At 43.1% G+C, this 21,953-nt stretch overlaps 1 protein-coding gene across 5 annotated transcripts in view; it reads right to left on the reverse strand.

Annotated features, from left to right (window-relative positions):
- The window catches only part of KANSL1 (KAT8 regulatory NSL complex subunit 1), a 190,886-nt gene extending 181,471 nt beyond the window's left edge, over positions 1-9,415 (reverse strand). Inside the window, exons 1-2 of one of the 5 annotated variants that reach the window (XM_075562014.1) lie at positions 9,385-9,415; positions 7,335-7,459 (exon numbers count right to left, since the gene is read on the reverse strand). The gene's annotated coding sequence lies outside the window, so the exon portion shown is untranslated. Of the gene's footprint in view, positions 1-7,334; positions 8,452-8,546; positions 8,687-9,384 lie in introns of those variants that run through there. The other 4 variants (XM_075562016.1, XM_075562018.1, XM_075562019.1 and 1 more) reach the window with 4 other exon arrangements.
- Between the last annotated feature and the right edge of the window lie 12,538 nt (positions 9,416-21,953).

The raw sequence follows: 21,953 nt of genomic DNA on the forward strand, positions 1-21,953 counted from the left end.
TTGACCACTGTGCTACCCAAACTCCTTGGTTTACATAGGCTGTTTGTGGCGGTATCCTAGCTTATGGCAAAGAGAAAACATTAATAGAGAAGGGAGAGCCAACGGAGGCTGGTCAAGGACAGGAACAGCCTGTTTCTGAAGGCGGCAACCCTGACGATACTAACAGACAAATAATACTGACAAACGACTATGTGGTAGGTACCAATTAATCCACTGATACATGAGAGAGCTTCAAAGAGGTCATGGAGAAATAGAATTAAAACATAATACAATTTTTCTATGAACTATGTGAAGCCCCTTCATATGCGTATAATTCCCCCAAACCAAAAATAAATAAACTCACTGCCATCAAAGCGAATCCAACTCATAGAAACCTTATAGGTACATGTTTTTCAACATAGTAGTACGTGAGGATCCTCAATAATTCTGAATTAATATTAAAAGGTAAAATTTTTATACAAGATGTTTCTTTAAGGAGGCAGAGAATCAACTTATGTTACACCCTTTAGAAGTATTTTCACCTAAATGTTAAGTTTTGAAAAGTACTATCTCCTGATTAGAGAACAAACTACCCAAAAATGAGGTCTATACAGGCCAGTGATGAAAGATAAGGTCTAAAAACAAAACAGGGAAAGACACTCATGTTAACAGCTTGAACTTTGCCCTGCAGGCAAACAGGAGGCACCTAAAAAGGGCATGAAAGCAGAGGTGACCAGAGCAGCTGAGGCCGGAGGGGAAATTCTTCGGGGCAGGGGTGGCCCAGTGGCTGTGGCCGCTGGGGAACAACCATGTGAACTTCTTTAACTGTGGCATCCGACTGAACATAAACCTCAAAAAGAAACCAGACGTACTGCCATTGAGTCCAAGTGGACTCAGACCAACCCTACAGGACAAGGTAGAACTAACTGCCCCTGTGGGTTTCCAAGACTGTAACACTTTACCGGAGTAGAAAGCCCCTTCTTTCTCATGAGGAGCAGCTGGTGGCTTTAAACTCCTGACCTAATGGTTAGCAGCCCAAACAATAACCACTACTCTTAATTCCATGAGGGAGCTTCAAAGGCTGTGGAAAAATGGAACTAAAAGATAAATGGAATCTTCCCACAAACTTTCTAAAGCTGCCTAATACATTGGATATCCTTACCTCCCAAGCCCCTAGAGCTGCGGTTCTCAACCTGCGGGTAGCGGCCCCTTTGGGGGTCAAAAAACCCTTTCACAGGGGTCGCCCAATTCATAACAGCAGCAAAATCACAGTGATGAAGTAGCAACGAAAATAATGCAATGGCTGGGGGGTCACCACCACACGAGGACCTGTCTGAAAGGGTCGTGGCAGGAGAAGGGTGGAGCTACCACTGCCCTGGAAGGTCTCATTGTCACAAACCCAGGAGACTCCACGGCTCCACCTACCACTTCTCACAACGGAAGATTTACATTAACAGACAGGCACAGCTCAGCGTGCTTTGTAAACATACACTACACAGCAATCCTCTCCAGACTGCATCTTAAACTTAGGTTTTCAAATTGGAATTCCATTGACAGCTAAAAATTTTTAAATAAAAGTAAGCTTACCTTCTAAAGTTTTATGTATGTATATGAAAATGAATTAAAGGGCTTCAAAAAGTTTACGGAAATTTTCTGGCATCTTTTAATCCAATGTTTCCATAAACTTTTGGAAACCTTCTGATGAATTTATTTATATAGTAGATATATACATAATTTCAGTAACAAAAATCTATATACATTAAAGCTATGAATAAAAAGCCTACATATAAATAATCTAAACCTTTAAGTCATGTTACCAATTCACACCAATATTTTCATGTTCAATTAAAAAAAATTTTTTTCATTTTCCTACATAAAAATTTTGCAGGTCGGGGGGAAGGGAGACTCCGGATAGGGCAAGATATGACAAAATATCGATGTATAAATTACCAAGGGCATATGAGGGAGGGGGGAATGGGGAGGGAGGGGGGAAAAAAAAAAGAGGACCTGATGCAAGGGGCTTAAGTGGAGAGCAAATGCCTTGAGAATGATTGGGGCAGGGAATGTATGGATGTGCTTTATACAATTGATGTATGGATTGTGCTAAGAGTTGTATGAGTCCCTAATAAAATGTAAAAGAAGAAAAGAGAAAAAAATGATTAGGGCAAAGACTGTACAGATGTGCTTTATACAATTGATGTATGTATATGTATGAACTGTGAAAAGAATTGTATGAGCCCCAAAAAATTGTTAAAATAAAAAATTAAAAAAAATTTTGCAGGTCTACCACCCATGATGAGAGACAGGAATCTGGGAGGCTCATGCTAAAAGCTACTGGGTGCCAGGAAGAAACTGTGCACGCTTACTGAGCACATACTATCTTCCAGGACCTGGTTCTAAACACTTTACATGAAGAAAGTCATGGAATCCTCACCCAGTTTACCCTAGGAGTCAGTACAGATGAGAATACCAAGGCCCTACGTGCTTACCCTGTCCCAGCATCGTACAGCTAGACACGATACCCACTGCCATCCAGTGGACGTTTCTGATTCATTGAGACCCTACATAGAATTTCCAAGACTGTAAATCTTTCCAGGAGCAGAGGGAAGGGAACAGCTAGTGGGCTTGAACCCCCGATGCTGAAGTTAGCAGCCCCAAAACCTACTCCATAGCACGATCAGGGCTCCTTGAAAATTATTGAAACAGTAGTTACTATATTAATAGTAATAGTTCAATAAGCCAGGCACAACACTGTGTTCTTCATAGAGATCGACTTCACAGTAATCCTCTGAAGCGGTATTTTCAGTACAAAAGAGGACCGTGAATCTCAGAGATTAGGAAAATCACCCAAGGATGCAAGAGTGTACATAATTGCCACTTGAAGGCATGAACAATGAAGATATTTTCTACTAAAACTTTAAGAGCCAGTAAAATGTTTGAGTACCTGACCTTTCCAGTTCAATACTAGATTCAATACAACTTTAGCTCAATACAACTATGTCTACATTTTTCAAGATCCCAAGAAAACAGACGCTAGATTATATGTGTCTCTTATAGACATAGAAAAAAATGTGAGGACACAAATTCTATTTTCAAATTTCCTTATTATCTGTTTAAATGTTATATTTAGGACAGGGGGAGCAGGGAGGGAAGGGGGAAAAAAAGAGGACCTGATGCAAAGGGCTTAAGTGGAGAGCTAATGCTTTGAGAATGATTAGGGCAAAGAACGTATGGATGTGCTTTATACAACTGATGTATGTATATGTATGGATTGTGCTAAGAGTTGTATGAGCCCCTAATAAAATGTTAAAAAAATGTTATATTTAAGTTTTAAGAAGAACAATAGTCACATGATACCGATCACAAAAAGTATAGACGGACACAATGTAGTGTCCCATCCTGTCCTATTCTCTACCTGCCTAACAGAGGTTACCATTTTATTGTTTTCTGTAGTGATTTTTTAACACATAAAAAAGGCCAAAAAAAACCCTTATCTTTCTCCTAAAAGCACACACAACAGGTAATATTATACACACTATTCTGCATCTTGCTTTTAACACTTAACTGTATAGTTTGAATATCTTCCCATATCACTCATACATATATGGGGACTGGGGGTTGTTAAATTACTTACATGTATGGAAGGGAGGGTGATTTTATCAGACTTTTTACCAATGTCCTCTTCCTACTCCAGGATCCAGATAAACAAAACTCCCCTCCATTCCCCCCCCCAAAAAAAAAAACCCAAACCCACTACCATCAAGTTGATTACGACTCGATGTCCTATTCGACAGTGTAGAGTAGAGTTGTCCCTTTGGGCTTTTGAGACTAAAATGCTTAAGGGAGCAGAAAGCTTCATCTTTTTCACACTGAGCAGCTGGTACATTTGAAGTGCTAACCAACCGAGGTTGATAGCCCAATGTATAACCAATTATGCAACTAGGGCGCTTCCAACCCAGGTCACCACAGTGCACTTGATCTCTGAAAAGTCTCTCCCAATGTGTGACAGTTTCTCAGTCTTCCCTTGTTTTAATTGTGCTTTAACTCTGCCCCCTTGCTTGTCAGGAATACTTTTGATTGTTTTTATCACAGTTCAGTCTAGCACACAAACAACCAGCAATCCAAGAGCAACCTGAGACGACTGATGGCAGGACAATGTTACACATCAAAGAACATACGCCTCTCCCCTGCTTCTCCCCATCTTCATTTCTTCTCCCACTCCTTTCTCATCTCACCCTAACTATGAAAATCGGACCCGAAAACATCATCGATGTTAAGTCATGACTGCCAACACTCGGGTTTAAGGAAGATGTAGACCCATGTAATGAGAAAAGAATAATCATTTTCATGGGAGTTTCTAATTAACAACAGTGCCTTAATTGAAGCGTTTAGGGTTTGGAGTTATTTTTTCCTGTTTAGTATTTATGTCTCCTTTGGAACTTTAGTTTGTGGTGAGGGGGAGTATTGGCACCATGTCCTACAAGCACAGACACAAGTACTGATTCTCATCTTACCACCGAGCTACAGAGTTCATCCTGAAAAAGGTCATCGAAAATAAAGCTTAAGGACCACAGAAGTTGACCATTTGAGCTCCAAAGTATACATTTTAATTAATTGACCATTGCTTTTCACTTAAAAATAAAGAGCTCTTTCTGCACATGAAACCCGGGATACGTAAATCTACACAGACAGCAAATCCATTAAGAGTTTCTTGGGGGTGTGGCAGGTGAGGCTTGGAGGAAATGGGGAGCCACTAACCAGGAGTACGACGAGAAAGAAGGGAATGATCTAAATTGACTGTAGTAATGATTGCACAAATCTTCTAGATATTAAACTAGTGAACTGTAGAATATGTAGATTATGTGCCAATAAAACGGTTCAAAAACACCAAACATAACTCTAATCAGGAAATACACCTCAGAGTTTGTAACAATATTCACAAGTGGAACAGAAAATGAAATTCTCTTTCTCTTTTTATCTTCCAGCCTATAAATCCAATGTTATCCTCCCCACTCTCCCTAAAAAATTAAAAGTTTGCTTTACCTCTGCTCAGATCAAACAATAAGTAATATAAGTAGGGGGGAAATGTCAGCAAACCAAAAGCTTGTTTAAACTAAGATGTCTTGCACTGATGTAAAGATTGGTAGAGAACGTCAAATTAAGACAGCCACATCACTAGTCTTGAGTCGGCAGGCAGTAACGCATCTAGTACGGAGCACTAACTTACATGGTATATTCCCAACCTGCCACAGCCCTTCAGGGCTAACTATGGAACTCTACCACAACTCTCCCAAGTTCAGGAAGATTTAGACATACAATCACAAACACCTTAATCTTTCTCTGAAAAGCAGGCCTCTGTGTACCTTCTGCATTAAGACCTAATGCCACCTAGTCGATCTGACACATAGTGAACCAAAAGAGGGTTTTCAAAGCTATGTAAAAAAAAGCTTTTAATCATTTTATTGGGAGCTTTACAGATATTTTACCAATTCATAGTTCAATTAGATCACACATAATTGTACAACTGCTGCCACCATCCGTTTCAAAACATTTTCTTTAAACTCTCTGATATCAGCTCACCTTTATCCCTCTCCATCCCCCACCCTAACCCCCAGGAGTCCTTATTATTTTATTATTATTGTTATTATATGCTATGTTAATTTTTTAAAATAAGTCATTTTAGCTATGTAAATTTTTATGGGAGCAGAAAGCCTCAACTTTCTCCTGCTGAGTGGTTAGTAGGTTTGAACTGCTGACCCTGTGATTAACAGTCCAATGCTTACCCCACAGCACTACCGGGGCTCCTTAAATTAAGACCAAAGTGACTCAAATGAAATTAAGTAGACTGATTCCAAGTCCCAAGTTTTTAGGAAACTAGTTAGGTGCCTTGGGGGCACAGTGGTTAAAGTACTAGCTGCTTTAAGTACTAGCTGCTAACAAAATGGTCAGCAGATAGGAACCTACCCCATGACCCAACAGCAATTTGTTTCTATTAAGATTTATAGCCTGGGAGACCTTATGGGACAGTTTATTCTGTCCTACAAATTCACCATGAACTGGAATCAACTTGAAGGCAGTGGGGGGTTTGCTTTGGGGAATTTTCGTTTGTTTTTTTAAAACCCTGAATTAGTATCCCCAACTGCCTCTTGGAAGGCACAGAGGCTGCCAGGTACTGACACTACAACAGGTGGTACCAAAGAAACACTCCTGTAGTCTATGACCCTCAGGTTCCTAAGGTTCAGACCGCTGCGTGGACTCCCCATGTGGGCCCTCCAGCTCTAAGGGGCCAATGACTGGAAAACTGTTATCACTCTGGCTTCCTAAGCATTCCTCCGACAAAAGCAGCTGGAACCTAAATGAAAATAAGAAGGCAGGCCATGTTAGCTAAAGATTTCCCACAAGTCCAAATACTTGGGTTACAGAGCCTGTACTTTCTGCATCGACCTGGAATTCCACCGAGCAGGTGACCAGAGCGCCATCTTAACCATACGAGCATCACACTCCACAGAAGAAAACTTCTGCCATTTAGGGAAACGAGCAGAGTTTGATTTCCTCCCTTCTGCTCTCAGTTCTTTCCTCCCATCTTAAGCTTTGCCCTCTATGGGGACTACCTCTGGCCATCTATGCCAACGGGGAGAGGAGAGGCAAGAGAGACTGGGGAATCAACCGCACCAACCAGACCCTTTCATCTCAAGGCCATTCTGCCCATTCTGTCCAAATGATGTTTACCCCAGGAGATGAAGCCTGACCCAAAATGCTACCTGTTGATTAAAAAAAAAAATCATAAAATCTCATGCACAAAAGAGGGAGAAGGAGGCACACTCTCCAACAGAGCCATCCGCATAATGTTCTAAATTCCGATATGAAGCTACAAAATAAACAAATGGTTAATGACACATCTTTTGTAAGCCATGAATCAGCTACTGATTTGCAAGAGTAGGACACACCCTAGTCCCTATGACTCTCGAGGACCTGCTTGTAAGTGGACCTTGATGTCCGGATTGCCAAACCATGCTACCTACCAGAGCTGCTGGAGAAGTTTACAACTATGTGGGCCGTCACCTTTTAGAGGGAAAAACTGGACAACTCATTACCATGAAAGTTATTTTGAGAACTCCATTCACATTTCAACACCAACAATCAAGAACAGTATCAACACACAGTAAGGAAGAAACCGATCCAACCAACCGGGCTCCTTAGGAAGCAAAATTGACAAGAGGACATTTTTGAGGGGAGAAAAGTACCAAATAAGGAGGGAAATCACAAATTCAAGCATCAGAATATTCTCAAGCCTATGGAAAAATAAGAGCGCAGTAAGGTGTAGGGAGGCGGGGAGAGAGAATCACATGTCTTACCTTAAGAAGCATCCAAATAGCATTCATAGTGTCAGGATAGTTCAGCTAACAATCAGGAATGAGTAAGACGCGGAGTCTTCAAAATTCCCTCGGAGGTGGGAAACGTTTTGGTTTCAAGATGGGATCTGAAAGACAGAACTTTCATTCAGACTAAAAAAAATAATCCAGAGAAAGCAAATGCTGTCCGCTACTAGGGTAGAGGCTTTGAGAACTATTTGCCTCACCATGCTAGAAAGATGCACAAAGCCATAGGTCCCCTTTCGGAAAAGAGCAGAGGTATATCTGTGTATTTTTGTAGATACAAAGGGGTTTACAAAAACCCAGGGGAACATGGAGTTAAAAGAGAATGAGATTTTTCCACAAATTTTTCAAAGCTCCCTCATATAAATACATCCTAGATAAAGGGATTAAGTAAAACATCTTGTCCTATTTCGTTGTCATAAAAAATTAGAAAACCAAAACCGCTGATGGGGGGGGGGAACTGATTATTCAGGGCACTTCATACAAAAAAAGAACTCCGCCACCGAGTCAACTCCGCCATCGAGTCAACTCCGCCACCGAGTCAACTCCGCCATCGAGTCAACTCCGCCATCGAGTCAACTCCGCCATCGAGTCAATTCCGCCATTGAATCAACTCCGACTCACAGCGACCCGCCTCGAAGTCTTCACGGAAGTTGAAAGCGCCATCTTTCTCCCGCGGAGCGGCCAGTGGTTTCGAACTTCTTAAAAACTATTAAAAGGTAATTTGTGTGTTTCTTGTTGTTGTTTTAAAGCCTCTTGGCCTGCTTGATTTTATTTGGGAAAATCTAAACTTCTCAGATCCTTCCGATGGTCCTAAATTTCATTAGGCTTAAGTTTCAGAGCTGATCCTACTGCGGGAAATATCTATTCCAGACGAAAGCACTGCAGTGAAATCAAAGGCCCTTCTTCCCTCGAGATCTCTTGAAACACGCCAAAAAAACTTAATTTCTGAAAAACGGGAGGGAGGCAAGTTTGCCTGGGAGCAGAAGGATGGACTAAATGACCTCTCGTTGGATCCATGTTCAAGTCCGAGGCCTGCGTGGAATTCCAGCTGAAGGAGTTACTACTTTGCTTTAAAATGGAGGCTTGCTCCAGCAGGGGTAAAAAAAAAAAAAAAAAAAGACAGCACCTCCCTCCTCTCAAAGAAATGTCGAAAAATGAACGACTAAAGTAGCCCCGTTTAAAACCTACAAAATGAAGTGAAATCCTCAGGAGTGGCGGAGTTCTTGGTAAGCGTTCGTTCGTTCGTCACTCCGGCTTCGGAGACTTGGCATCACTTTCCTCACCACTCATCGGAGATTTTTTTTTTCGGGGTGGGGGTGGGGGTGGTTTGACTCTTGACCCAAGTCTCCCGGGTGTGAGAAATGCCCCTCCACGACCCCCCCCCGCCCCCCGCTTCGAAGCCCCGAAAGAAAAGGGAGAGCCCGAGTTCCCACCCCTCCCCCCACCTTGGACCCTCGTCCCAAAACCTAACCCGCCCCCCCCCCACAGCTCTCCCCCGTGAGGCGACTCCTCCGGCCCCATCCCCATTGTTGGGGTGGCGACCAACGGAGGCGGGGGGCTCACGGCGGGAGGCGGCGGCGACCGTGGCCCCCAGCTCGCTTCTGGAGGGGCGGCCCGCGGGATGCAGCTTCCCTTCCTCTCAGCGTCGGTCCGTCCCACCTCGGCTCGGCCTGGCGCCCCGGGCTCTGCTCGGCGCTCCCGGCCCCGGCTCCGGCCCGCCCCCCGGACCACCGGGCCACCGTGCCACTCGGCCGGCGCCCCGGGGCCCGGTCCTGCGGGTGGGCGCAGGGCGGGGGTCCGGGTGCCCCACTCACGCGTCCCCACTCCCCCAACCCAGTCGCTCCCAGGGCCCTTCGGCGGCGCCCGCTCTCCGGGCCCCTCGGCTCCCCGCCTCCCGACCGGGCCGCCCCCTCGGGGTCTCCCCGTCGGGGCCGCCTCCCCGTGCCCACCATCATCCCGACCCGCTGGGGCCCCCCACCCCCCGGGGCACCAGTGCCAACGGCAGCTCCCCCGGCCCCGGACCTACCTGCACGGCTCAACCAAGCCTAGGAGTGGGGGCGGGGGAAGCGCCTGCCCTCCTCCGCCTCCCATTGGCCCTTCCGGGACACATCTGCGGCGCCATTGGCTGGCGCCGGGCGTCCGTCAGGGCGGCGGGGCTGGACGGAAGGGGGAGAGGGATGCTGCTGCCTCGGCGTCTCTGTCTCTGCGTGTCTCTCGGTCTCTGTCTCTGCCTCGGCTTTTGGAAACGCGAGGCTTGGGGACCGAGGCGCTGGAAGGGGGCCGAGGCGGGGGAAGTAGGCCAAGGGCGTCCTGGCTGAGCTGCCCCGCAGTCTGCCACTCCGACCCCTTGCCCAAGTGCCCCTCTGGTCCCCCTCTCCATCACCCCGGCCCCGGCCCCCCACCCCTGTCGGCTCCTCATCCAGGAAGCGACGTGGGGAAAACTCGAGGCCGGAAAGCCACCGGGGGGAGAGAGTCCATCTATGAATGTGGAACGCGTACACACCTAAATATTTATGGACACGTTTGTAGGCAGTCAGCTATAAGGTCACCAAGGCCTGGAGCGGAAAGGGCACGCATCTCGGCCTGAGGAGGCTTGGAGGTGCAGCCACTACCCGTGCCAAAGAACCCCCAAACCTGCCCAAGAGCTGCAAACGGTGGTTCTGAGCTGAGTGCACCTCCGACTGCACCTTGTGACTTTTGTACCCTTCACAAAGATGGACAAGATTTTTCTTTTTTCATGTGGTTTGAAATGTTTAAAGAATGCTCACGTCTGAAAGCCGGGGGAAGAGCCATGATGGTTGGCCAGGAAAATGAAGACCGCGTACAGATTTGGGGAGAAATGCTTCCGTTTCCCATACTGGTGGGGAAACCTAGCGGAGGGCGCCCAGGGGCGGTCGGAGTTGAGGGATTTACAAAAGCTGAGCGCGGAGGAACAAACTGTAGGGTTCTAACTACGAAGGCCCACGGGGCGCAGATCCAAGCATGGTGGCCGGCCACGTGCGGGCTGAGGGCTCACCTCCGCCAAGGTGTGCAAGGCGGTTCCGTGACGTGGCACCAACAACTGCAGGCGCGAAGTGAAGGGAGTGCGTGTCTAGTAAAACAAGAAAAGAGACCTAGGAGAACCTCGCAGGTCTTACGACTGTTGTTTTAGGCGCCGGTGGCCAACCATATAACCAAGAATGAAAACAAAACGCCATCGAGTAAGGGCTCGTAAGCTTACGATGCCACGAGCATCTTCGGCAATCTGGGGAAGCTTATGGGCCGCCGCCCCTCCCAATAGGGTTTTCAAGTGCATAAAAAATAAAGAAATAAAAGTCCCAAAGTTTCCCCAGGGCAGGCTTTGCGGAGGGATAAAGCTCTCGGAAGGCAGCAAGAAGCCGCAAAGGCCAAAGGGAATTGGTGAACGCAAACAGGAATCCGAAAGGGCTGTACCGTGAGGGAATGGCCATCGATATCATGAAACAGTTTGTATAAATGGGTGGATGGACAACCAGTTTGCTCTGTAAACTAATGGGGTCTTTAAACTCAAAATAAAAAGGTTCTTAAAAATCAAGACACCGAATATACTGAAAGTATCGAATTATTTTTAAATTGCGCTATAGTGATATATGTACCCTCATTAACATATTAAATCACAAAATCTTGTGGCAGAGCTATCGATTACCGTAATTTTGGTGTAGTAAATAAACAAAAAATAACATTTCTAGGTGTCTGCACCAACTGTCACATAATATGAAAATATCTGTGACTTGTATGAGTGACAAAATTACAGGTACTGCTAAGACTGCTATGGCTTATTGCTTACATTCGTAATTGAAAGAAATGCTAAATCTCTAGAAAGCACATGTTTTGAGAATGATGAGGGCAACAAATGTACAAATGTGCTTGACACAATGGATGTATGGATTGTGATAAGAATTGTACGAGCCCCTGGTAACATTTTTTTTTTTTAAAGGGAGCTGATATCAAAGAGTTGAAGAAGAAAGAAAATATTTGGAAACTAGTAGTGGCAGCAATTGTACAATTGTGCTTGATCTAATTGAACTATGGATTATTATAATATCTGCAATAGCTCCCAATAAAATGATTAATTTAAAAAATCTGTTCATGGTTCCAAACAATAAATAAAGACTTAGGGCGGAAGGGAAGAGAGAAAGTGGGAATCCATCACAATGATCGACAGATAACCGTACACCCCCTCCAAGGTGAAAGAACAACAGAAAACACGGAGGAAGGTAGACAGTGGTTGGTGTAAGATATGAAAATAATAATAATTTATAATCTATCAAGAGGTCACGGGGAGGAGGGAAGGGGGAAAAATGAGGAGCTGATACCAAGAGCTCAATAGAAAGTAAATGTCTGGAGATGAATGAAGGCAACATGTGGGCAAACGTGCCTGATGCAATCAATGTATGGATTGTAACAAGAGTTGTAAAATGATAATTTAAAATAATAATAAAGACTTTTCCCCTCCTGTTCAAATGTATGAATTCCATAATCGGAGGAGCGGGACCACAGTAAGGAAGCCCCTCCACACAGCCACACCAGAGTGCGTCCTCATCTTCATCCCTATCCCTGTCTTCCTCCTAAATCCTCACTAGCTCCAGCCACTGTGATTACCAGCCCTGTCTGTGGAAGTCGGGCCACTCTGTGACACAACGAAAAAGGACTATAAGTAAGGATTTTTTTTTCCTGCCAAGAAAAAGGAAAAGCTATGAAGTCTCGTGCAGGTCTGAGGGGGTACCATTCATGCCCACAAAGGAAAACAAATTTGAATAAGAACACATCTTCATGGTAAATCTATAGTTACCAGTAACTAGATTAATGGTTCCTTGGGGGTATGGCAGGGCAGGTTGGGGGGAAATGGGGTGCTAATAATGATAAGTACAAGAATGAGGAAAATATTCGAAAACTGATTGGGGTGATGATTGTACAATTCTTGATGTGACTGAACTATTGAATTGTATATGTTAATTATATGCCAATAAAACTTGGAAAAAATAAAATTAAAAATAAGAAAACATCTTTATAAATTATAAAGCTTTCCTGAGTTTATTAATTCTGCTTTAATCAGATTTGGAAAACACTATCAATGTGGCTCCTTCTATCACAATGTGGCGTCTTCTTTCGTAGAGCTATAAAACGGAGCTAAATAACGCTGTGGTAGGGATTAAGTAAGCTAATATATGTGATAAATTCAACCAGGGGGTAGCACAGGCTAAACACTCAATTTTTAAGCTATCGTTATTATATTTGGATCCTATATTCCAGAGCATGGCAGGAATGCTGCTGGTATGTGTATTGATAGTAATGCTATGTGTAGCTAAGAGTAAGGAGAAAAAATAGTAAATTAATGAAAATAAATTAATTTTAAAAAATAAAATAAAGAGTAAAGAGGTTAACTCAGTATAGTTTCTTTTCATTTACATGTGTCAAAATTGGATTATTCCCATTTCTTCACATTATTTTTTTCATTCCTCCTGGGAGAAGAACAGCAGTTTTTCTTGAAAAGGACTTTAAACTTAGGACTTAACTTTTTTTTTTTTTGCTGCCCATATCGCAAAGGGCTAGTTTCCAGAACATTGTATTTAAAGACCGCCTACAAGTCAATCAATTAAAAATTGCAATCCTCATACACTGTTGGTGGGAGGGTAAACTGGTATTACCACTTTGGAAAAGACTTTGATATGATCTAAAAAAAATGCAGATATGCATATCCTATGTCCTAGCAGTCCCACTCCTAGAAATATACTGTAAGGAAGCACATACTTTTAAATCTCAAGGTAACTGTATGTGAATATACATAGCAACGTTGTTCTTCATTGTCCAAAACTGGAACTATCTCAAATGTCTACTCAAGTGTAAAGTGAATAAATCATGGTATTATAGGACAATAAAAATTAACAAACTTTCCCAGCCTGTGGAGCAAGTACAGCTGAGTGTCTTTGTATCGAGTGTGATGGTAATATGGAATGCCCTTTGGGCATTTATTGGTAGTGTTAAAAAAGTTCTGTAAAGTTGCCCAAGCAGTGGAGAGGCCAGGCCAAGGGAAGAGAGTTCTGCCTGAGGACATAACATAATGACCAAAGCATTTCTGATCTTGAATTTTAACCTGTTAACTTCCCTAATAAACCCCATAATCATGAAAAAAAATTAACAAACTGCTATAGTTCAACAACATGTCAAGTTCTACAGATAGTATTGAACACACACCAAAAAATATATAGAATATATGTGTGCATATCATTATTTTATATATGTGTACTATATACATATAGAGAGAGAAGGGGGCCTCAATTTTGTGGAGAAAAAAAAGAAAAGATAATGGAATGTTTCCACCAACTTTTTAAGTCTCTCACATATATTCATGTAAATAACCATGCACACACAAAGCAGGCAGATAAATAACATTGTTTAGGGATGCAGAGAAAAGTGGTAAAATTTTAAGGAAATAAATACCGTAAAACTTTGGAGAGCCAGCTGTAGAGGGCAGCGGTAGTTGCAATTAATGAATACAGGGGTCACTTAAGGGGCTGCGAATGTTGATTTGTTCTGTTTGTTTGCCAAAGTGATAGGTAAACAAGTATTAGTTGTATATTCATTGTAAAGTTTTGTGTGTTGTTAGTTGCCAGATGCTGTCAAATGGGTTCTGACTCAGAGACGTACGCACAACGGAAGAAAACACATCCTCACATTTGTCCTTATGTTTGAGCCCAGCAATGCAGCCACTTATCAAAAGTCTTTCTCTTTTTAGCTACCCTCTGACCTTATCAAGCATAATGTCCTCCAGGGACTGGTATCTCCTGACAACATGTCCAAAATATTTGAGATATAGCCTTGCCATCCCTGCCTATCAGGAGCATTCTGGCTGTACGTCTTCCAAGACCGATTTGTATGCCCTTTTGGCAGTCTGTAGTAATTTAAATATTCTTTTCCAGCAATTATTTAACTGCAATAATTCAAAGACATCGAGTTTTCTTTGGTCTTCCTTAATCAATATCCAACGTTCACATGAATATGAGGCAACTGAAAGTACCATGGCTTGGGTCAGGCACACCTTAGTCCTCAAAATAGCATCCTTGTTTCTCAACACTTTCAAGAGGTCTTGTGCAGTCGATTTATCCAATGCAATGTGTCCTTTGATTGCTTGGCTGCTGCTGCCACGAGCATGGATTGTGGATTGAAGTAAGATGAAGTCCTTGACAACGTCCATCTTTTCCCCAGTTATCATGATGGTACCTGGTGGTCCCGTGAGGATTTGAGTCTTTCCACTGAGCTGTAACCCTTACTGCAGGCTGCAGTACGTGATGCTCCTCCCAAGCGCTGCAGGTCCTCCACCAGTTAATCTGCAGGAGGAGCATAGAGGTAGTCTCAAAGGAAAAAAAAAAAAAAAAGGAAAAAAGAGTGACAGTCTCAGAAATTCACAGGGGCAGTTCTACCCTGTCCTATAGGGTCACTGTGAGTTGGAATCAACTCGATGGCAATGAGTTTGGTCTGAAAGTTTTATGTATAAACAAAAAAATGTTTTATCTAATTGTTTGTAGGTAAGTTATATTTCACAACGAAAAATATTTAGAAGAATCCCATTCGGTCAAAGAAATGGACAAAAGGAGTATCAGAAATTTCACACAAAAAAGATACGGATGATTCTTCATGAAAGCATGCTCAATTTCACTAACAGACACACATTTCAATTTTACTAAGAGCACAAATACAGGTAATATCCGCTAACACATTGTATTCACAACCGAGTTGGCCGGTCAGGGGAAGGCATTTTTGTACATTTTCCTTTTACAAGTAAAAGAGTAAAAGAATAAATCTAGGGAAGACATTTAGGCTATAATCATTGAAATTATAAATGTTAAGTTAGCAGTCCCATCTCTGAAAACTTATTCAATGTTCATTTCCCCAAAATCTTTATTGAGCATCTACTGAGTGGCAATATTTCATACCTTGGCATACAGCTTACTGATATACTTCTGCTCTGAAATGCCTGGGGAAACAGAGCTCAGCATCAGAGTTGCTCATGAGGAAAAAGGGTGGAATCTCAACTAAAGAATGTCTCTAAAATTCTATCAGTGCACATCAAATTAAATGGAAGAATTACATAATACATGAATCATCTCTCTGGATCTAAGCTTTTAGTCCAGTGGTTCTCAACCTTCCTCATGCTGCGACCCTTTCATACAGTTCCTCATGTGGTGGTGACCCCAACCATAACATTATTTTCATTGCTACTCCATCACTGTCATTTTGCTACTGTGATGAATCAGGTGACCCCTGTGAAAGGGTCCTTCGACCCCTAAAGGGGTTGCGACCCATAGGTTGAGAACTGCTATTTTAGATACTCGATAAGTACACCTTGTTAGTTTGCCTGTTTTTCGTTTTTTAATTTTATTGGGGCCCATACAACTCTTATCACAATCCACACACACATCCATTGTGTGTCAAGCACATTTGCTGCCTCATCATTCTCATCATGCCCTCATCATTTGCTTTCTACTTGAGCCCTTGGTATCAGCATCTCATTTTTCCCTTCCCTCCCAGCTCCCCTCTCCCTCATGGACCCTTGATAATTTGTAAATAAATATTTTGTCATATCTTACACTGTCCTATGTCTCCCTTCACCCACTTTCCTGTTGTCTGTCCCCTAGGGAGGAGGTTATATGTAGATCCTTATAATCGGCTCCCCCTTTCTTTTTTTTCATCAAAAGTATAATAATATTTATTAAATGAATAAATAAATATTACAAGCATAATTCAGTCTAACTTTTTTTGTTTTGTTTTTTAATTAATAAATCTTTTTATTGGGGCTCATACAGCTCTTATCACAATCCGTACATACATCAATTGAGCAAAGCACCCTTATACATTCGTTGCACTCGTCATTCTCATAATTCACCTTCCACTTGGGTTCCTGGAATCAGCTCGGTTTCCTTTTTTTTTCCCCTCCCCATCAGCTCCCCCTTTCTCCCCCACCTTCCCTCCACCCTCCCGGTATCACCACTCTAAGCACTGGTCCTGAAGGGATCATCCGTCCTGGATTTGTTTTAATTTTTTAACCAACATTGTTTGGTGGAGAAAATGAAGTCTAAATGCCTTTCAGTATAGAATTGATTGCTCCAGAAGTGTCTTAGCGACATGCAGTTTTAACAGAAATAACACAAGCGGGTCGTTTTAAGAAACAGAAATTTACTTTCTCACAGTTTAGGTGCTAGAAGTCTGAATTCAGGGAGCCTTCTCCAGGAGGAAGCTAGCTCTGTTCGTTCTGGGGGAAGCTCCTTGTCGTTCAGCTTTTGTCTTCTAGCTCCGTGGAGGTGTCCAGGTGGGCATCTCTCTTGCCCCATCTCTGTTTGATTCCTTGCTTGTTTCATTTCTTGTATATCTCAAAGGGACCCTTGTACAACAGAACAAAACACTGCCTGGTCCTGCACAGTCCTCACAATAGTGAAGTTATGGGTTGGGTACAGTCCTAGGTTGATTGTTGTTGTTGTTGTTGTCGTCGTCGTCGTCGTCAGGTGATGTCAAGTCAGTTCTGACTTATAACCACACTCGAAACGACATACTGAAACCCCGCCGGCCCTGGACCAGCCTTCTCAGCATTGTAGTGACGGAGTCCACTGCTGCAAGTACTGTGTCAGCTCATGTCCTTGAGCCTCTTCCTCTAGTCCACTGATCTGCTACTTTGCTAAGCATGATGTCCTTTTCCAAGACTGGTCTCTCCTGATAAAATAGCCAAAATATGTGAGTCAGAAACGCTTATCATCCTTCCTTCTGAGGCACGTTCGGACTGTACTTGTCCCCGACAGATTAGTTTGTTCTTCTGGCAGCCCGTGGGGGGACTGGCAGTGCTCTTCGCCGGCACCGTCACTCACAAGTCTGCAGTCCAACTTGTCCAGCTTTCACGTGCATAGGAGGTGATGGAAGTACCCTGGCTTGGGAGAGGCACCAGAGTCCTCAAAGGGCCATCCTTGCTCGTCAGCACTTTAAAAAGGCTTGATGCAGCAGAGTCACCCAAGGCAGTGCATCAGTTGTTTGCTTGGGCTACTGCTTCCTTGGTTGTGAGTCCAGGAAAAATGAAGTCCTTAACACCGTCTATCGTTTCTCCACTGATTGTGATGTTGTCTGCTAGTCCAGTTTTGAGGAGTTTGGCTTTCTTGTTTCTTAAATCATTTTATTGGGGCTTGTACAACTCTTATCACAATTCATCCATCCATCCATTGTGTCCAACACATTTAGACATTTGCTGCCATCCTCATTCTCAAAACATTTGCCTTCCACTTGAGCCCCTGATATCAGCTCCTCATTTCCCCTCCTCCCTCCCCACTCTCCTCACCCTCATGAACCCTTGATCATTTATAAATTGTTATTATTTTGTCATATCTTACACTCTCCGTCTCCCTTCACCCACTTTTCTGTTGTCCGTCCCCCAGGGAGGAGGTTATATGTAATCCTTGTAATCGGTTCCTCTTCTTTTAAATCATTTTACTGGGGGCTCGAACAACTCTTACCTTTGCATTAAGTATCCAGGATGGCACAGTGGGTTGTCAGTTGGACTGCTGACTGCAACTGGATTGACGTAGGACAAGACCACCAGTCTCCGCACTGGGAGGAGACGGGCATTTCCGCTCCCATAAGGATTCACAGCCTTGGGACCCCACCAGGACCGTTCTCTCTTGTTCTAGATGTTGCGATGCGATGACATCAACTCAATGGCAGTGAGTTGATCGATTTTGGTTTTGTTTACATTGAGTGGCAATTCACGTGAAAGGTGGTAGTGTTTGATTTTCACCACGAAAAGCGCCAAGTCCTCCTTGTTCAGCAAGCAAGGTTGTGTCATCTGCCTATCACAAGCTATTAATCAGCCTTCCTCCAATCCCGGTGGAGCAATCTTCATATAGCCCTGCTTCTCAGCATACCGATTGCATAAATATGGTGAGAGAATACAACGCTGACACACAACTTTCTGGATTTTAGAGCACACAGTATTTCCTTGTTCTGTTCACAAAGCTACCTCTTGATGCGTGGGCAGGTTCCTCATGAAGTGTTCTGGAATTCTGATTCTTCTCAATGCTAACTATAGTTTGTCATGATCTCACAGCGGGGTGAATTCATTACTACCAGTATGACTTTTCCAGCCATAGTTTAGGTGTGCTGGAGCCATAGTGGGTTGTGCGTTGGGCTGCAAACTACAAAGTCAGCAGTTTGGGCCCACCAGCCACTCCTCGAAAAGAAGATAAGGCTTTCTGCCCTTGTGACGGTTCACAGCCTTGGAAACCCACCTGGAGCAGTTCGGTCCTGCCCTGCAGTGGGAACTGACTCAAGGTCAATGAGTGAGCTTTGAGTGGTGCTTGCAGAGCCAAGAGTCAGAGCATGAGAACACAGAACAAGTAAAGCTGAGTGCTTCAGGCAGGAGGCTGGTGTGTGGAGTGGGATGCCTCCCAGCACCCAACTGGAGGCGCTAGGTTTGCTGACACACGGAGCTAGAATTGAGTGTTTGGGGGCTGAGGCTGATGGTGGGTGGATATGCCCTTTGGCCATTTATTGGCAGTCCTAAAAGAACTTTGTAACTTCTTAGGAATGGGCCCTGTGTCTGAGAAAGCAAAGACCAGAGAGAGGCCTGCCTGCAAATGTGTCTGAGAAGAAGTTGTCCTAGCTGAATAATTGTATCCTGAGCATTTAGAACCTGTTAACTTCCTTAACAACCCCCATGATTGCCAGTGTTTCCTATCAGAGCTGTGTGGCCATTGCAATGGCTTAGGGAATCCACCTGAAAGACAGGGAGTGCTGGGGGAGAGATCGTTGGTGTCGGAATTAAACCGCAGCCTCGTGGACGTTTGCCTTTGGTGAGGTTGATGTGGAATTTGACGCTCCTTCCCTCTTTCACAGCTGAAGGAGGTCAGATGCCATGTGACACATCTTTTTTTTTTTAAACCCACGCACAAACCTTTGCGGAGTCAATAAAACACAAGTGAACATCTTTCTGGGGTTCCTTTCTTTCCCTCAAGATCCATTTGATGTCAGCAGTGATACCCCGCATTCCATGGCTCCTTCCGTAGCTGGCTTGAATTTCTGGCAGCAATGGATTGCTGGAACCATCATTCCGTGATCTCCAGCAAAATTTTACTTGCCTGTGATATTACTGATATTGTTTGATAATTTCGTCATTCTGTTGAGTCATTTTTCTTTGAAATGGGCACAAATATGACTCTCTTGCAGTCAGTTGACCAAGTAACTGTCTTCCACATTTCTTGGCATAAGACTAGCGAGCACTTCTAGTACTTTATTAGCTTGTTACAATTTCTTTCGGCTGGTTTTCTGTCAATTCTCGAAGCGTTGTTTTTGACTAATGTTTCTGTGCAGCTTAGAGTTCTTCCGTCAACACCATTGGTTCTTGATCATTTGCTACTTCTTGCAAAGGTTGAACTTGGACCCACTCTTTTTGGTACAGGGAGTCTGTGTATTCCTTCCATCTTCTTTCAAGGCTTCCTGCATCGTCCCAGATTCTGCGCATGAAATCCTTTAATATTGCAAACTGAAACTTGAGTTTGTTTCCTTCGATTCTTTCAGTTTGAGGTATGCTGAGCACGGTCTTCCTTTTGGGCTCTCTATGTCCTGTCTTTGCACATTTCATTTTAATAGTCTACTTTGTCTTCTTGAGCTGCCTTCTTTTATTTCATGACGTCATTTGCTTTAGCTACTCTATGTTCAATAGCAAGTCTCAGAATCTTTTCTGATAACCACCTTAATCTTTATTACTTTCCTCTTTAACGACCCTTTGCTTTCTTCATGTAAGATATTCTTTATTTCATCCCACAGCTCATCAGGGCTTCTGTCATTAGTGTTCAGTGATTTAAATCTGCTCTTGAGATGATTCTAAATTTAGGTGGGATAGACTCAAAGTTGTATTTTGGCTCTTGTTTTAATTTTCTTCAGCTTCAACCTGAATTGGCCTATGACCAATTGATGGTCTGCTCCACAGTCGATCTTGGCTTGTTTGGTCTGATGATATTGAACTAACTTCTCCATAATTTCTTCCCACAGGGATAGTCCATCTGGCAGTTCATGGTATATTTAATATTCTTTGGCACACTATAATCCAGAGAAATTTAATTTTCTTATGTCTTCCTTATTCGTTCTTCAGCTTCTCTCATGTCTATGTGGGAGTGTGGCTTTGGGTCAATTTCCCAACAGTCATCAAAGTGACATTTCTTGTACAGGGAGGGAGAGAAAAAAAAAGAGGATCTGATACCAAGGATTCACATAGAAAGAAAATGTTTTGAAAAGGATGATGGCAACATATGTATAATTGTGCTTCACACAATGGATTACGAACTGTGATAAGAGCTGTAAGAGCACACAATAAAATGATTTAAAAAAATAAAGTTAAAGTTAAAAAAGAAAGAACTGGGAAGGTGGAGGGAAGGTGGGGTAGAAAGGGGGAACAGATGACAAAGATCTACATATAGCCTCCTCCTTGGGGAACAGACAGCGGAGAAGGGAGTGAAGGGAGACATCAGACGGTGTAAGATATGACAAAATAATAATAATTTATAAATTATCAAGGGTTCATGGGGGAGGTAGGAGCAGGAAGGGAGGGAAAAAATGAGGAGCTGATACCAAGGGCTCAAGCAGAAAGCAAATGTTTTGAGAATGATGAGGGAAACAAATGAACAAATGTGCTTGACACACAATGGATTGATGGATGGATTGTGATAAGAATTGTACAAGCCCCTAATAAAATGAGTAAAAATAAAATTCTTAAAGTTATTGATAACCTCAAAGTGCTTATGCTCCTATGTAATATATTGGTATTTAATATAGAGAAATTTACATTGATATTAAGCAGTTGTATTGACACATGATCTGCATATCATACAATACAGTATTTCAATTATATAAAAAAGCTGTACAATCATCACCACAATAAATTTTAGAACATTTTTAAAAAAACAAGAAAAGAGCCTGTGCAGCAGATATGCCCCATTTAATACATTACTTGTTTTCTTCACCGATGGTTTCCTTGGCATTCATTGGTTGTGGACCCAAGTAAAATGAAATCCTTGACAACTTCTATATTTTCTCCATTTCATGATGTTGCTTACTGGTCTAGTTGTGAAGATTTCATTTGTTTGTTTGTCTGTCTGTCTAAGATTCAATCCATAACACAAACCAAAACTAAACCGACTGCCTCCAGTCTTTTCTGACCCACAGTGACTTTGTGGAGCAGAGTAGAGCTGCCCCATAGGATTTCCAAACTGTAAGTCGTTACTGAGCAAATTATCACATATTTCTCCCACAGAGCAACTGGTGAGTTCAAACTGCCAACCTTCCGATTAGCAGCCAAGCACTTTAGCCGCTGCACAAACAGGCTCCTTAATCCACAGTCAAAGCAAAAACCAAACCCACTGCCATTGCGGGAATTCCTACTCCTTTGTTGTTAGGTGTCATGGAGTCGCTTCTGCTTCATAGTGACCTTATGTACAACCAAGCAAAGCACTCCCTGGCCCCACACCACCCCCAAATATTTTGGAGTCCATTGTTGCAGCCAAGGTGTCAGTCCATATTGTCAAGGGAGTTCCTATTTTACACCAC

The sequence above is a fragment of the Tenrec ecaudatus genome, chromosome 10 (genome assembly GCF_050624435.1).
Source record: "Tenrec ecaudatus isolate mTenEca1 chromosome 10, mTenEca1.hap1, whole genome shotgun sequence".
Taxonomy (NCBI): domain Eukaryota; kingdom Metazoa; phylum Chordata; class Mammalia; order Afrosoricida; family Tenrecidae; genus Tenrec; species Tenrec ecaudatus.